This window comes from Tenrec ecaudatus, chromosome 10 (genome assembly GCF_050624435.1).
Source record: "Tenrec ecaudatus isolate mTenEca1 chromosome 10, mTenEca1.hap1, whole genome shotgun sequence".
NCBI lineage: Eukaryota > Metazoa > Chordata > Mammalia > Afrosoricida > Tenrecidae > Tenrec > Tenrec ecaudatus.
The window spans coordinates 4,891,001-4,907,705 of NC_134539.1; the positions used below are offsets into that span (position 1 = coordinate 4,891,001).

The 16,705-nt window shown below is 53.8% G+C and overlaps 1 protein-coding gene and 2 long non-coding RNA genes across 7 annotated transcripts in view; 1 reads left to right on the forward strand and 2 right to left on the reverse strand.

Moving 5' to 3' along the window:
* Window positions 1-16,705, forward strand: part of SMARCA2 (SWI/SNF related BAF chromatin remodeling complex subunit ATPase 2) — a 178,232-nt gene that overhangs the window by 135,039 nt on the left and 26,488 nt on the right. The window lies entirely within an intron of this gene.
* On the reverse strand, window positions 3,571-14,627 carry LOC142458896 (uncharacterized). Its single transcript, XR_012786425.1, has 4 exons — window positions 7,974-14,627; window positions 7,619-7,758; window positions 5,438-7,327; window positions 3,571-4,992 (listed from the first exon to the last, which is right to left on the reverse strand). It is a non-coding gene; the product is annotated as an uncharacterized LOC142458896 (long non-coding RNA).
* On the reverse strand, window positions 14,703-16,638 carry LOC142458895 (uncharacterized). The gene is made up of 3 exons (XR_012786424.1): window positions 16,453-16,638; window positions 15,594-15,710; window positions 14,703-15,354 (listed from the first exon to the last, which is right to left on the reverse strand). It is a non-coding gene; the product is annotated as an uncharacterized LOC142458895 (long non-coding RNA).

Below are 16,705 nucleotides of genomic sequence, written 5' to 3' on the forward strand. Positions count from 1 at the left end.
GGGTCAGCAGTTTGAAACCACCCTCGGCTCCGAGGGAGAAAGACTGGGCTTTCTACTCCCATCAAGAGTCAGTGAGTCAGCATGACTCAATGGCAGCAGTGTGGCTTTTTGGAAGGCGGAGGTCCCGGAGGCCTTGCATGGCCACAAGCCAGAGGCTGCTGGTTTGAACTCGCCCAGGAGTGACTTGGAAGCCCCACCTGGGGTTCTGCTTCCGAAGGGCTCAGCCCAGTGAGCCCTTGGGGCAGCTCTCATCTGCCCACGGAGGTTACCGGGAATCAGGCCCTGGAGTCCAGCGACCTGCCGACCTGGGGCCTTGATCTGAGCAGCTGCTGTGACAGCCACTTCTGCTCCTCGAATATATTTCCCAGGAGCCTTCATCCTTCCAGGCAGGCAGGCCCAGGCCCACATCATCACGTGGTCTCTCTGGGACCACCCTCACTGAAGTCACATCATAACCCTTCCAGCCCAACTCGAGACCCCACTTACCATGGAGCGAGAGGCTGCCCTGTCCACCCCACCACTAGAGGGAAGATTATCAGAAGTCATGTTAGGCTGGGTTGACGAGAGGAATAAATCCAGGGAGACACTCGTGTGTAAGAGAGAGCTTTATATACAAGAGCAATTGAATATTGAGAAAACATCTCAGCCCAGATCAAGTCCATAAGTCTGATATTAGCCCATATATCCAATAACAATTTATAAAGTCCTCTTCAGACTCACAAAACACATGCAATGATGCTGAATGCAGGAAGATCACAGGCCAGTGAGTGGGAAGTCTTGTGGATCCAGTGGTGTTATAAGCATGTCAACACTGGCAGGGGTCTCCACATGGCTTCTCCAGCTCAGAGCACTAGTGTAGCTCCATGTTTCTTGTCAGCTGCAATGTCCCCTAGGGAGTAAGGCAGCGTCCTGCCTCCAGTTAACTGTATTATCTCCTTTGTGCCTCCAAATGAGGTCATCAAGCTGCATCCTGATTGACAGGCTAGACTCCACCCCTTCACTCTGAATTTGAGGAAATTGATTGAATTTGAGGAAATTGACACCAGATGATGTAACTACTAAAGATGTCGACCTCCAGGCCTTTCTTCCTCCTCTTAGTCTGGAAGCTTGGCTGCCACCTGTTCAGTGCCACAGCCACACGTAGGCCTCCATGGACAGGCAGCCCTACACACACCACCTGGGCCAGGAGTCAAACCCAGGCCCCCCCACATGGAAGGGGAGAAGTCCATCCCCAGGCCACCTTTGCCCCCCTCCCCACTATTCGTTCTCTTTGTGGGACTTGCCACTCTCCAGTGCCCACTCACTAGTGTTAAAATCGAAAGTCCACACCTGTTGGTGTCCAGTCTCCTCTAACTCAGAGGGCAGAGTAAAACTGCCCCGTACGGCTTCCTAGGCTTTCTGTAAGGGAGCAGACTGCTTCATCTCCCTCACATGGAGCGGCTGGTGGATTCAAACTGATGACCTTTCGGTTTAACCCAGGTACCACCAGGGCCCCTTCCACTAGTGGCAGCTTTTCTTGTCAACAGCAACACACACACACACACACACACATCTAACCAGTGGAAATGGTGGCATGAAGTCAACGGTTCTCAACCTGTGGGTTGTAGCCCCTTTGGGGTTGAACGACCCTTTCACAGGGGATATCTAAGAACATTGGAAAACATATTCCGATGGTCTTGGGAACCGAGACACGGCTCCTCTATCCGTCTCCAGGCGGGTCCGCCCACATGCAGATACGCCCACATATGCGTACCCAGTGTGATGACTGTTACCCAGGCTACACCATGCTTCAAGACAAAATTTCATTTATTTGTCATTAGAAATAAATATTTCACAATATTATTTACATGTGATTAATCACTATGCTTTAATTATGTTCAATTTATAACAATGAAAATACATCCTGCATATCAGATATTTGCATGGTGATTCATAACAGTAGCAAAATTACAGTTATGAAGTAGAAATGAAAATAATTTGATGGTTGGGAGGGGGTCTCGGCATTAGGAAGGTTCAGAACCACTGCCCTAGACCATAGATTCCCAAACCTACTTGACCCACTGTCCTCTTTTCCGGAAAAAAAAAAAAAAAAGATCTCAGAACCCCCTTGTAATTAACCATTCTGTGCTATTGCCCTCCATCCAGGGTCAAGTGTATCTATCCAGGCTTCTGATTTTACAGACACACCCACGCCCACCCCAACCATGGTGCCACTTTGGGAAAGACCACCTTAAATCATCTCTTAATTACTGACAAACACGTCTCAAATCCCCGATCCCATTGAGTCAATTCTGACACACAGAGACACTGTAGGCCTGGGGTTTCCCAGACTGTTACTGGTTGTGGGAGTAGAAAGCCTTGTTTTTCTCCCACAGAGCTTCCCAAGGTTTCGAACTGTTGACCTTGCAGTTAGTAGCTGGACGTGTAGCCACTACACCACCAGCACAGTGTGAAATGCCCTGTAAGTTACACTCCTGCTCCCTCCTAGCCCGTGGGGGCTTGCTTTGGCCAGTTTGTTGCCTGCCTCTCCCTGGAGTATTTTTGATTTTGGAAGGCGCTGCCTACACTGCACGTCCTTCAAGTGCTGGACACTCGGAGCCAGGAGTGGCCACTGCGACCCTGGAGCTCGCTTCCCCCTGTTGCAACAGGGCAGCTGGGTGGGGCTGCCTCCCCCCCTGTAGGACCAGTTCCCATGTGCACTCCTGAAACAGGCCTCCAGCCCGAGCTGCAGTGGCTGTTTGCCCTTCTCTTGTGTTTTTGTTTTCCATTTTATTTTGGCGTCAGCAGACAACCAACCCCGCCTCCTCTCCATGCCTGTAGACACCGTGATGAGCGACTCCATTGCTCACACCCTGCCAACACTCCTTATTTCTGCCCTGGAGGCTGCCCTCCACCAAGTCCCCTCCCGCCCTGACCCCATCCCTCCCACGCCATCCCAGCCGTCTCTTCAGTGGATACCACCTCACAGCAACCTTCCAGAACAGGGTAGAACTGCTCTGGTGGGTTTCTAAAACTGAACCTCTTGACAGGGGTACAAAGCCTTGTCTTGCTCCCAAGGAGAGATGGCTGGTGGTTTCGAACTACCAGTCTTTCCCATCCCAGCCCAACCCACTATCCCTATGCCACCAAGTCTCATTCAGGCTTTCACGGCGCTGTGCCCCTTTGGCCTTACACCGTCTCACTGCTATCGAGTGGATTCTGACGCAGAGCAACCTGTATAGGACAGGAGAGAACTGCCCCTGTGGGTTTCCAAGAATCTTAACTCTACAGGAGTAGAGAGCCTCCTTCTCCCTGGGAGAGCCTGGTGGTTTCAAACTGCTGACCCTGGGGTTAGCAGCCCAACATGTAACCCACACCGCTGCCAGGGCCCTGGTCTTATACCAGGGGCTTCCAAAAGTCTGTGAGGGAATTCCATATTTCCATGAAATTTTGGTAGCCCCACGTTTAGATTTTTTTTTTAAGTAACTCAAGACTTGAGAGAATTTCAACTCTGGTTTGAAGAACTGTTCGGAGCCATGGTCTCAGGGACTCAGTAGGTCCAGTAAGTCTGGATTCTTGAAAAATTAGATGTTCTGTTCCATATCCCCCCCTACACCCATCCCCCACTTTGACCAGGATCCTGATTAGAATGTTTGGTAACAGTCATGCCTTCTCCTTCAAAGATGCCTTCCTCCCTCCCTCAAGGCCCAGAGGAACCCTGTTGGGACCTTGGGTTAAGCGCTGGCCTGAAGGCCTCTGGGCTACAGCATTTGTACTTGACTACTAAATTAACATTTTGGTGACTTGCACCCACCCAGCAGTGCTGCAGAAGAAAGGCCTGGCTGTCTCTGTCTAACAATGATTGCAGCCAAGAAAGCCCTGTGGGGCAGCTGTCCTCTGAGCCACATAGGGTCATCGTGCACAGGGCAGCAGGTGCATCAACAGCAGCAGGTGTGTTGGGAAGGACTGACCTTCGAGGTCACTCCCTTGGAATTCTCAGGAGTTTGCATGAGCCAGGGCCAACCCTGCCTCCCAACACCCAGTTGCTAGGTCCCCTTCTCTGTGGCAGAGCCTCCCTCCTAGGCTAGGTGCTACAAAAACACATCGCTTTAAGCAGCCCCCATCGTGGGACCCCGGCTCACGGCGACCCTGTGCGTGCTCCCTGGGTTCAGTTGGAAATCAGTAGATAGCCAGGCCTTTCTTCCTAGCCCATCTTAGCCTGGAGCGCTACTGAAACGTGTTCAGCATCTCACAGCAACCCACACGCCTCCACTGATAAAAAGGTCATGGCTGCAGGAGTATACTGTGCCTGTGCTGGGACTAGAGCGCAGTCCTGCATGGAAAACAAGGATCCTACCACAGCCACTGAGCGGACACCAGCCCATAGCGACCCTTGATAAGGGTTTCTGAGACTGTAAATCTTCACAACAGTAGACAGCTTCGTCGTTCTCTCTTGGGGAGGCCAGTGGGTTTGAACCGCCAACCTGAGTTTAGCAGCCCAATGCATAATGCACTATACCTCTAGGGCTCCTGTCATTACCACCGTGGCCAGGTGCAGCTGTGCCCACTGAGTGTCAGCATGAACTGAGTGTGCCCCGGGGGGAGGGGAGCCTTCTCAGAAGGAGATCACCGGGCCTTTCTTCCAAGGCACTTCAAGTGGACACACGTGTCCAGCCTTTGGGCCAGTGCATGTCCCTGTTGGCTCAGCATGCGGGGTTGGGGCTCCACTTCACACTGAGGTCCTCTCCAAACCCGGCCCCGGCAGTGAGCCTTCTTCTCCCAGCTTTGCCGGCGTGGAGCCTGGGTCTGGGGGTTCGTGGCAGGGATCGTGGCGGAGGGCATGTGGAGCCACAGCCTACACGTCAACTCAGGCCCGGGACGCTGGGGGACTCAGAAAAGACATGAAACCCTAGACAGGTGACAGCCCCCGCCACACCCCAGCCTGTGGATTCTAGTCGCTTCCTGGAACGGTGTGGAGCTGTCAGATCAGCAGCAGGTGAGTCTCCTGAGGCCCTGGAAGCAGAAGATAAGCCCCTTGTCCCCAAAGGGTTAAGAGACATAACTCAGGTGGGCTGATAGCCTAGCCACTTACAGGTGGAGGCTCCTGGTGGGTGGTCTCCTGCCCAGCAGCAGGATTGGGAGTTACTAGGACTGTCGATTAGCTCCCCTCTTCTCCCCGGCCCCCAGCATTGCTCCAAGGGCCAGGCCCCCTGGGTGCCCTCTTCCCCGACTTCCCGACTTCCCGACTTCCCCGGGGTTTCAGGTGCTCCAGAAGCAGCAACCTCAGTCCTCCTAGCCCCTCCGCCATGAGCCCTGGGTTTCTCCCAGAAGTCCTTTTACTGCTGGAGCCAGCAGAAGGCTGAGTAAATTGCCAGTGAAAATAAAGAGCGGCTTAGTTAAAGGGGGGGGGCTGGAGCCCAGCAAACAAAAGGCAGGATCGTCCCTTTGCCCCACATACCTGGCTTGTGTTGACTCGCCGGCTGGCTTGCACTATCTCAGTAGGAATGTAAACCTGTGTCGTGCCCAGTTGGGATGTGTGAGTTGGGTAAGCACTGTGAAAACACGGGGGTGCGGTGGGTGGGGGTGGGACAACAAACAACAAAGGCTTGGTTTGAGAGTGAGCTCAAGGGTAAGCGGCCCCCAAAGTGTAGCGGGTTACAAGGCCGTCGGCTAACCACAAGGTCAGCAGTTTGAAACCACCTGGAGACAGATGAGACGTTCTACTCCTGTAAAGAGCTACAATCTGGGAAACCCTCAGGGGCAGCTCTGCCCTGTCTTGCAAGGTCCCTAGGGCCATGTTGGAATCGACTCATTGACTGGGAGTTTGAGTTTTGAGGTAACTCCTGAGCAGTGAAGAGTTGCGGGGCAGCTAACTGAAAGGCTTGGGGTTCAAGGTCACCAGCTGCTCCGCAGGGAAAAGTTGAGGGAAACCAGCAGTCTACTCCTGGGGAGATCTGCAGCTGCGGAAACCCACGAGGGCCTGGACCGTGTCCTACCTGGACCGTGTCCTATAGGGTCTCTGGGAGTCCAAATCGATTCGACGGCAGTGAGTTTGGTTTGGGGTTGTCCAAGATGATCGAGTTAATGGACTTACCATGCCTCAATAAAAACCAAGGACAACTCTCTCAAACACCACAAGACTTGAGCAAAGCTGGAGACCATTCTGCTTAGCCAACTTAGTCCTAGAAAGATAAATATTTAATAACGCCACTTTTAATAAGGAGAAACCAAAGGAAACGTCATTTCTACACCCAGAGACAAGACTTTTAATGAGAGAGGAGGCCAGGGCCAGGGATGGGGACAGGGAGAGGGAGGGGTAGGAAGCTGAGGAGGGAGGAGAGACAGGACACGCCCGGAAGGTTTAACAGGTGGGATTGTTGATTTCGTTTCTTGAGCTGCACCTTGTGAATATATACAATGTGTTTCTTAAAAACAAACAACAAAAACCTCCCTCCACATTGTTCTCTCTCAACCCTAAGGAGGAGTCTGAGTGGCTTAAAAACAACTGAGCGGAAACTGAAATGGATGTGGGGTTTTTCTGTGACAAACAAGGTCATCTCAAAAAGCAAGGTTATCAAGTCAAGGTGCCCTGGGTTCCTCTGGGGGACCTCCCCCCACAGCTGGGGATGGCTCGGCATGGTAACCCATGCCTATCAGGGTCAGCTGCGCCCAGGAGCTCAGGATCAAACTCAGGAGCCCGTAGAGGTGGTACCTCAGTTCCCTGCAGGAGTGCAGGCTTCATTCAGCCACTTACTGTCTGAGATTGGCCTGTCCTGGAATCCATCTACAGGAAAACATTCACTATTAAGGGGGAAAAAATTTTTTTTAACTCTAACAATAATAACAAAGTGAAACATGAAAACCTCAATGGAAAAGGAAACAGAAAATATGAGAAGTGAGAGCAAATGTAAATGAATCCTAGGAGAGAGAAAAGGAGAGGGCGGCAGACTGTAACCGAACTGCCTCCGCAGCGATGAAGACGCCAAGACGGAAATGGTCAGAAAAGAGGACTCGCGATTCTACACGTCCGCTTCCCCGCCATAAAGTCATGGGCTCAGAGGTTAGGAGAGGGGAGCAGATTGCAGGAACGCCCTCCCCGCTCACGCTCCTGGGACGGACAGTCAGGAGCTCTGTCTGAACGTGAGTTGACACTGTATTTATAGGGACCCTGGTGGTGGTGTGTTCAGGTCGGAAGTTCAAACCCACCTGCGGATCCGGAGAGAACGATGAGAACTTCTTCTACCATAAAGATCTGCAACCCCGATAGGGGGTCACGATGAGTTGGAATCCACTCGATGGCAGGTTTGGCGTAGTGGGTATTGACAGGCAGCCTGGCCTGCAAGGTCAGCTGTTTGAGAAAGAAAGACAAGACAAGGCTGTCTGCTCCCATAAAGAGTTACAGCCCTAGACACCCCACATTGTCAGTTTGTATCAGCGGCAGTGGGTTTGGTTTGGGGTGTGTATTTGAAGTGGGGGGGGCCTGGTGAGTGTGAACAAGGGTCACTTTTGACTGCTAACCCAAAAGTTGGCTACCGGGGATCCCCAGAGGCTCCTCCCAAGAAAAGCCTGGCAGGCGGACCCACCACCACGGGTCAGGACACACTCCACCAGAGGTGATGGGCGTATTTTAACCACCCACCTGTTTCTCCTTGTGCTAGGTTGGTGGTGGTGGCAGGTGCCACCGGGTTGGTTCCGACGCATAAAGGCCCGATGTACAACAGACCAAAACACCGCCCGGTCCTGGGTCACCCTTGGTGCCCACTGGAGCCTGCCCCCGTGCTAGGGATTGTGGAAACAGAAAAACAGGGCTTGGTATTGAAAGGCACATGAGCATCTGGCATGGCTGTGATGGAGTTTGAGGGAGAAGGGGGAGTGGGTGGCTGAGGGCTGGATACAAGTTACACAAGTTCAGGGGCGGAGAAGGACACCAGGGGGAGAGGGAAGCAGGACTTGGAACCAGTTCGCTCCAGTTCAACGTCCTGTTGAGAACTCACCACCCCTCCTTCCTGAGTGAATCAGACTCTCCACGTGCACGACATCCCCAGGTACATCTCATAGCATGAGCTTGGGAGCATCTTCCTCAGCTGAAGATTCCCGGTCCGTCTGGATGGAAATGGAAATTTTCCTGGGGAAGGGGCGGTGGTGGCAGAATGGAAATGAGCCGGTTTGAAGCCCTGAGTGTGGCATGTGATGGTGAGGTGCTAGGTGTGTTCTTGGTCCCAGATGTTCATGTTGGGGAAATGTGGCAGGTCCGTCAGGGTGGGTCAGGGCAGGGAGGCCAGGCTGAGGATAACTTGGAGCTTTGCCCCGTGGCACAGAGCCGGCCACTCTCTGTGTCGGCGATGTGTGAGGTACTGTCCAGTTGGTTCCCACTCATAGCAGCCCGTGTCCAACAGGAGACCCTCCCAGTCTTGCAGCCTCCTGGCAGATGTGCTGATGTTTGCGGCCAGAGTTGCAGCCACTGTGGGGTCCGTCCATCTCCCCGAGGACCTGCCTCGTCTCCACTATGCTGCTGCTTTACCAAGCAGCACGTCCTTCTCCAGGGACTGGTCGCTCCTGACCACGTGTCCAAAGTACACAAGACCAGGTCTTTCCATCCTTGCCGCTGAAGAGCATTCTGATGGGACCTCTCCCTAGACAGATGGGTTGGTTCTTTTGCCAGCGCCTAGTACTGTCAATAGTTTTCTCCAGCACCACAACTCAAATGCATTGATTCGTCTTCTGCGGTCTCCTTTACCCAGTGTCCAACTTTCCCAGGCACGTGAGCCCATTGGAAACAGCATGCTTGGGTCAGATGCACACCTCCGTCCTCAATGTACCAGCCTTGCTTTCCGACTCTTCAAAGAGGTCGTGTGTGGCAGGTTTGCCTTGCGCGATGCGCCGTTTGAGCCCTTGACTGTGGCTTCCAGGAGCATTGATGGTAGATCCCCTTGGTATGTGTAGGAGAGGACCAGCAGGATGCTGCTGTTGCTAGGGACTGTGGAGTCTGTTTGGACCCAGAGCAAGCAGGCCCACAAGCAACAGGACAAACACTGCCCAGGCCTGCACCATGCTCAAAGCATCTTTAAGTTTGAGCTCATGGGGCAGCCACTTGGCCCGTCCATCATCTCATTGCAGGTCTGCCTCTTGTTGTCAATCCTCTTCTTTGTAAGAGCTGGTCCCTTCTCATGTCGTGTTCACAGGACAGGAGACAAACTGTCGCCATTCTCACTTCTCAGGAGCACTCTGGCTCTACTTCTTCCGAGACGATCTGCCCGTGTTTCTGGCAGTCTGCTGAACAGTCAGCTTTCTTTGCTTCAAGCCCTCTTCATTTCTAGCCAGCAAGGTTGTGCCATTGACATATCCCCTGACTGTTGACGGTGCCGCCACTCGGTGAAGCAGTCTTTAGAAAGTCCAGCTTCCCGGGCTCTTTGCACGACGGCAGGCCGATAGATCAGTCTGGGGAAAAGATGCAGCCCTGACACGTGCCTGTCCTCAACTGTTGGAAGGACTGCCCCGCGGTCTATGGACAGCGTCCCCATGAGCACAACAGAATGCCCTGGCATTCCTATTCTTCGCAATGTCTATTCTTGTCCACGCCACACTTTACGGTCTGCAGTCGAATGAGGTTGCGGCCAATGAAACAGGGAGGCGCGGTGATGCAGTGTAGCCCATCGCTATTTAGAGAAGCATCCCACCAAGAGCCGGGCTATGACGAGCCACTGCAGGGGGCCCGGGGGTGGGGGGATGAACAGACGAGAACAAGCAGGGAAATTAGACCACCCTTGGGACTGCCATTAAGGAAAGTAGGAACACCTGACACCCTCCTGACAGAAACAGCCCAAACCTGTGTGGTGGGGACCAGCCTCTTCACAGGTGAATGGGCCTTAGGGGCAGTTGTGTAATCGAGGGGTAAATTAAAGAGCCATCAGACAGGACAAAGCATGCAAGGGCCCCCCCTTTTCCAACAGAGACCGGAACCAGAATGAGGGAGTGATGTATTCTCTCAGAGACTGGAATAATCTCGGACATGCGTAACAGGAAGGGGTTGTGTTGGAGGCAAACATGAGGGGTGCGACCTAGGGGTCAACCTGCCATAGGATGGGGAGGTATGAGAAGCCCATGTGGCAGGAAGGCACATACGTAACAGGTTGGGTGGCGTCTAGAGTCAAGATGGCAGCCTAACCGTGGTCATCTCGGAGCTGCCTTGACCTTACGTGCCCCTGAGCTCTTCTCCAGGGGGACAATCTCCGATCCTTAGCAGAAGGGGTGGGCCCTACTTAGGTCGGGACAGACCATAGGGTCTGATTTCTCTCCATGGCAGACAAGCTGCAGGTTGAGTAGCCTTCGAACAGTTGACCTTCAAGCGTCTATAGTGCCAACCAAGTGCTTGCAAGGACCCTGAGTGGCAATATTATGGGGGGGGGGGGCATCGTGGGGAATAATATTACTTAGGACATGGCAAGAACGCATCTCCAAATGGCCTAGGAAGGTGACGGTCTCCCACCGAATGTGTCCACACATGCTCTTCCCTCCCTGGTCTGTACCCCTCACGTGCGGTGGTGCATGAGGATGGAGGGCAAGTAGGGAAATGCTGTGCATCAGCTCTCTGTGGGCGGCATTTCCCCCCGCAGAGCACAGGTGCGTATAGGCTGCCACATGTCTGGATGTGCGGCTGAGGTTGCCTCCGTGGATCTGCTGGCTCGAAGGCTGGGTAGTCCTTCTGGGATCACTGGTACCCATAACCCTTTAGTCAGGACTTGTCATTTGGGTCTCGTTTGGATGGTGAGTAAAATGTAGATATAAAGCATCAGTCAGCCACTCAGCATTTTTCACGGGTGCGATTTGGGTGACCACCTTCAGCCGCTGTTGCTTGATTGTTGTTGTTGATTTGTAGTAAAACGAAGAAGAGTCTGGAGGAAGCACCGTGAAGGCGGAATGGATCGGGATGGTCACTCTGTCCCGAGTCTCGCCTTTCTCCCTCCAAGTGGCTGGTGGTTTAGAACTATTGACCTTGTGGTGAACAGCCCCATGCACTGCCAGCGTGAGCCCACCAGCTGCCCCGTGGAAGAAAGAGGAGGCTTCCCACTCCCGCGCGGATTTACGGCCTCAGAAACCCCAAGGGCCGCACTACTCTATCTGAAAGAGTTGACCTGATGGAAGTGAGTTTTAAATGGCACCAGGAACGGAAAACCAGTAAATGGCTGGAATAGAAGTTTGCATCTACTTTGAGCTAAAGATTGGTGCTGTTAGCTGCCGCCGAGTCAGTTCTGACTCAGAGTGAGCCTGCGCTCGGCAGAACGAAACCTCCTGGCCGTGTGTCGTCCTCACACCTGGTCACAGGTTTGCGCTCATCCTTGCAGCCACGGTGTCCATCCGTCTCCTTGAGGGGCTTCCTCTGTTCACGGCCCCTCCGTGAGACTAATAAGCATAGTGTCCTTCTCCAGGGATGAGTCTCTCCTGACAACACGTCCAGAGACTTGTGAGATCAAAGTCTTGCCATCCGCGCGTCTAAGGAGCACTCTGGCTGTGCCTCTTCCGGACAGATCTGTTGGTTCTTTTTGGCCATCCACGAGAGTTTCAGTCATCTTCACCAGCACCGTCCTTCAAACGCACCAGTTTCTCCTTCAGTGGTCTTTATTCAATGACCAACTCTCACACGCGTAGCAAGTGATGGAAAATACCACGGCTTGGGTCAGGCGCGCCTAAGTCCTCAAAGGAACCCCCTTGCTTGGCAACACTTCAAAGATATTCTTGTGCAGCAGCTTTGCCCAGTGCACTGTGTCGCTGGATCTCTTGACTGTTGCTTCCATGAGTACTGTTAGTCTGGGTAGACTAGAGACACAAATTTATAGACACACATGTGTGTGGAGGAAAGAGCTGTATATGCAACAGCAATTGAATATTGGGAAAACATGCCAGCCCAGCCCAGATCAAGTCCCTAGGTCTGATATTAGCCCATATGTCCAGTAACAATCTATAAAGTCCTCCTCAGGCTCCGTAACTCAAGCAATGACGGCGAATGCAGGAAGATCACAGGCCAGTGGGAGGGAAGTCTTGTGGATCCAGTGGCATTGGAAGCATCTCAGCGCTGGCAGAGGTCTCTATATGACTCCTGCAGCTCAGGGGAATAATGTAGTTCCGTGTGTCTTCTTGACAGGGATGTCTTGCAGGGAGTGCGGACAGAGACAGCAAAATTTCCGCCTCCAAGGAGGGATTCCAGGAGTTCCCAGAACCCCCAGAAGAAGGGCATGCCCACATAGAGGCCTCATTGGCTGTATCCCGAGTGACAGGCTAAACTCCACCCCTGTACTCTTAATCCTCAAAGTGACATCAGATTATGTAACTACCACAAGCACTGATTGTGGATCCAAGCAAGATAAAAATCCCCTGAAAAACATCCAATTTGCCAGGCATTCAGGCCAAATTAGCAGCCACATTGGAAAACCATAATAATCAGGCACCAAAGAAAAACAGTGACTGCCCTGAAGGCTGGTTTCTCTCAGGATGGCGGGATTGGTGGTGGTGCTGCTGGCTGAGGGCAGGGTCAGTTAAGCCAGGTGGTCCTGGCAACTCGGAGGGTTGCCTGTGACTGCGGCAGCCTTCCCTGCATCATCGACCACAGGTACTGCTTGGTGCTGTGGGGTAGGGTAGATCATCATAGTCACAGGCCTTGTCTAGAAGACAGATTTCCAGAGTTCGCATATGGGCCCTGCCTCTTATTTCTGTGTCTCTCTGTGCCTCGGTTTCCTCGTCTGTAGAAGCGAGCTAATACGAGGACCTTCCTTGGAGCCATCCAGAGAGACCAGGGCCTGAGAAAGGCCACTGTACTTGGTCCAGTAGAAAGGTCAAAGGAGGAAGATCATCAGGGTTGACATAATGGCCATCCACAGTGGGTTCTGACATAAGCCAGAGCGATGAGACATACTGTTAGGCCTGGTCAAATAAAGAAACAAATCCAGTGACCCTCATATGTGTAAGAAATAGCCTTATATCAAGAAGTAATTATATATCGCAAAAATGTCTAAGCCAAGTCCAGAATTCCCTCTTCGGACTCTCACAGTCACAAGCAATGATGCCAAATGCAGGAACATCACAGGCTGGTGGGTACAAAGTCTTGTGGATCCAAAGTCCTGTGAATCCGATGGTGGTGGAGGCATCTCCGGGGCTCTGGCAGGTCTCACCAGCAGGAAGGTGAAGGTAGAGAGTGGGGGGAGGGTCCCAGGACCCTCCTTCTGAGAAGGCCACGCCCACAAGGAGTCATCCTCAGGCTGTGACCTGATTGGCAGGTTGAATACCACCTGTGTACTATGATCTATCTTCAGGTTGACGTGAAATTACCACACTTGCTTTGACCATACCATCAGGAGGGACCAGTCCCTGGAGACACTTGGTAAAGCACTTGGTAAAGCAGAGAGGGGCAGTGAGCCAGCAGGAGGCAGTCAACAAGATGGACTGGCACAGGGGCTGCGGCAATGCGCTCGGTTAGGCAAGGACTCTGAGGGTGGTGTGGGACCAGGAAGGGCCTACTTCTGCCGTAGTGGGGTCTCTGTGCATCGGAGCTGCCAGGTGGCAACAGACAGCGCCTCCCTCACGGGGGAGGCTGTGGTATGGAGATGAGGAAGCTAGTCCCGGACACCGCCCGCTCGCCTCCGAACTCTGACACCCATCCATCTGAGGGGAGCCGTGCCCCCATGGGGGTGTCAGTGGAAGAGAACCTCCAACCTTAACCGTTGGCCCCACAAGGTCAGCAGTTGGAACCCCACCACCACTCCCTGAGAGCAACGTGAGGCTTCCCACGCCCATAAAGGGGGCCATTCTACCAGCTCGCTGTGGGTGCCATCGCCACGACGGCAGGGGAGTGGGTTTTGCTTGTAGGGACGGCAGAGGCAGTAATGGTGGGGTGGTGCTGCGCATTCATTGACAGGTAGTGCTGCGCCCTTCCCATATTAGCTTGCGTTTAAATTCGTGCTGTGTGCTGGTCCCTCCTTATTAAGCTGTGACCTGTCTTCCCCTGGCTCTGCCTGAGTCTGTTCCCACCAGCTGAGGCTTCGCAACCGCTGCGTGCTGTGGTGGCCGGCAAGCCTGGGGTAGAAGCACCCTTCTTCCCTCCCAAATGCCTGCCCAGCAGATGCCCACGGAATCTGGACTTCCTGGATCACAGGAGGCTGGACAAGCCCCTGTAACTAGTGCCTCAAGGTTATCATTCAGCCTTTAACCCAAATAATCCATCCCGTGAAGGCGACTTTGAACCAAAGAGCTGTTTGGTTTAATTTGGAAAGAGTGCGCCCCCCCCCCGCCCGTCCACCCACAGGCACCGCATCGTGTGCATCTTCGTGGCCTCAAAGGGACAGTGGCGACTGGGAAGGTTAAACAGGTGCTGTGGGCGTGGGGTGGGGCCGAGTTGACCCTCGTGAGGAGGAGGAAGCCACGTGGAAAAGGAGATTGAGGAAAGGTGCTCAATTCCCTGAACGCCATCTGTGTGTAACTGGACAGGCCCTGCATGTTTTCCAGGGCCTCAACAAAGGAAACGCAGTGTATGCTTATTGTAACGACAGAGAGGCCCGGGAGAGAGTCCTTCAATTGAGTCAGACCTCGCTCTCCGGAGGCATGTCCATTTCAACAGCTGTCATTATCTCCAAACAAGGCAACACCCAGCAGTTGCATGTTCTCTCTCGGGCAGCCCCACCCCCACCCCCACCCCCCTGCAAAAAAAAAAGTATCATATGATTTTTTTTCATCGATGACCACTGCCACTGAGGCGAGTCTGACTCACTGTGACCCTGCAGGACAGAGAACGGTTCCCAAAGGTTTCCGAGGCTATAGATCCTTACAGGAGCAGACAGCCCCTTTCTCGCTGGAGTCCAACTGCTGACCTTGGGACCAGCATTCCAGCTGGTAACCTATGCCCTACCCACCCCCACCCCTGCTCCCCAGAGCTACTTTGTAAGTCCAGGCAGTCCCTGGGCCTCCCTGCTCCCCCGCCCTGTGTGAGGGGATGGGCGGTGGTGGTAACTGATTAATGGCCTTGGGATAAGAACTCAGAGCGGTGTTGCTTTTTCTCTGCCTCCCCCTCTCCCCTCACCCCTCCCAAAGTCTCCCATAGGAAACCAAGGGGCCACCAGGTGGTTACTACATTAGGCGCATCTTCTGGAGGAGTTCGCAGGAGCTCTGTGTTGGGGTCACCAGCTACTAAATGAAAAGCTGTTCCCTGGGCCCAGCATTGCACCGTAGTGCCCACGGCGCGTTGTGGTGGCCCCCACGGTATGTCACACTGTGCTCTGGGAGGCTTCGAGGCTGATGGTTTTCCCAAGGAGATCTCCAGACTTGTCTCTCCAGGTGCCTCTGACCTTGGGTTTCTCAGCCCAACCATAACGGGCCACACCAGCAGGGCTCCTGGGGAGAGATGCAAGCCAGAGGCAGAGAAACAAACAGGCACCTGGCAGATGTGTCAGTCTTGCATGCAGGTATTGCCTTGCAGGGGGAAGTCGTTAGGGAATCGTGCTTGAATAACTACAAGAGGGGGTTTTGAAGAAAATGCTTCCAGTCCCAGTGAGGACAAGACCAAACAAGTTCTCTGGGGAGATCCTGGCAGGCTTGAGTCCCAAGGAGAGCAGGCGGGATCTCTCCGTTACCTGTTGTCCACGCTGTGGTCGGGCTGGTCAGGGCATGTGGCAGCCTGCCATTGCTTGGAGTTTCCTGCCTTCCTCCTTAGTGCATCTGGCATTGGGCAAGTGTCTCTCTCAGGCTGCCTTGTGGAAGGAAAGAAAAATCAAAGCCTTATCGCTGTCCAAAGCCTTCAGGCCAAAGTCCAGTATCCCACAGGGCTGCAGTGAGGGACTCCGGAAGACCTCCATGTGTGCCCCAGAGCAAGAGCTGGGCTGCCAGGGGTTTTCAGCGAAGCTCACCAGGCCTTTCTTCCTGGGTACCGCCAAATAGATTTGAACCTCCAACGTGAGGGTTAGCCTCATCCCCCGCCTGAACGCCTCTACTGGAATCAAATTTGGTGGTTGGCAAATTGTCCTCCCCGAAAATGACAGTGTTGATTTGTACTTTCCTTAATCCACACACCGCCAGCAGCGTCCTAGAGCGCTCTTCTGGAATCCCACACGGGTCCCATTGGACCACCACTGGGAGGGGGCTGCCCTGCGGGATCAGGAACAGAGCGTGGCTGGTCTGTGGGCAGAAACCTGATACTCTCACATCCCACTGAAATATGGAATGCTAACACCCCCACCCTTTGCCCGCCCCCATCGGCACCGTCCACGTGGCTCCTTTAGAATGTCCCTAAAATGGTGGGTGCCACTGGCAGGGGGAGGGGCTGGGGATTCTCCCGGTGTCAGCGGGGGGCCTGTGCGTGATGCAGCTCTGGCAGCTGGCAGGATGGGCGCCCCTGTGTCGTCAGGAGCTGGCTAGGCTGTGTAGCACGCCCCTTCCCCTCCGGGCCACCCCACCCCACCTGAGAAGAACAAGGGCCTGACGCCACCAACTTACTGGGTCCCCCCGGGGCTTGGGGAGGAGACAGTGTGGGGTCTGGGCGGTGGGGAAAAGATGGGCTTGCACCCACGTGCGTCTGGCCCAGGGTTGGCCGTGCGCTGTCCTGTCCCCCGTGGTTACTGGCGTTTGCCTTCTTAAGAGTTCATGGGCGAGGCTGCCTTCCCTAGGACGTCCTTTCGCCCCAGTCACATGCATTCTTTCAAGGGAAAAAAAAGAGAGGGGGAAGGGGGGGAAGGTCGCCATCCAGTGG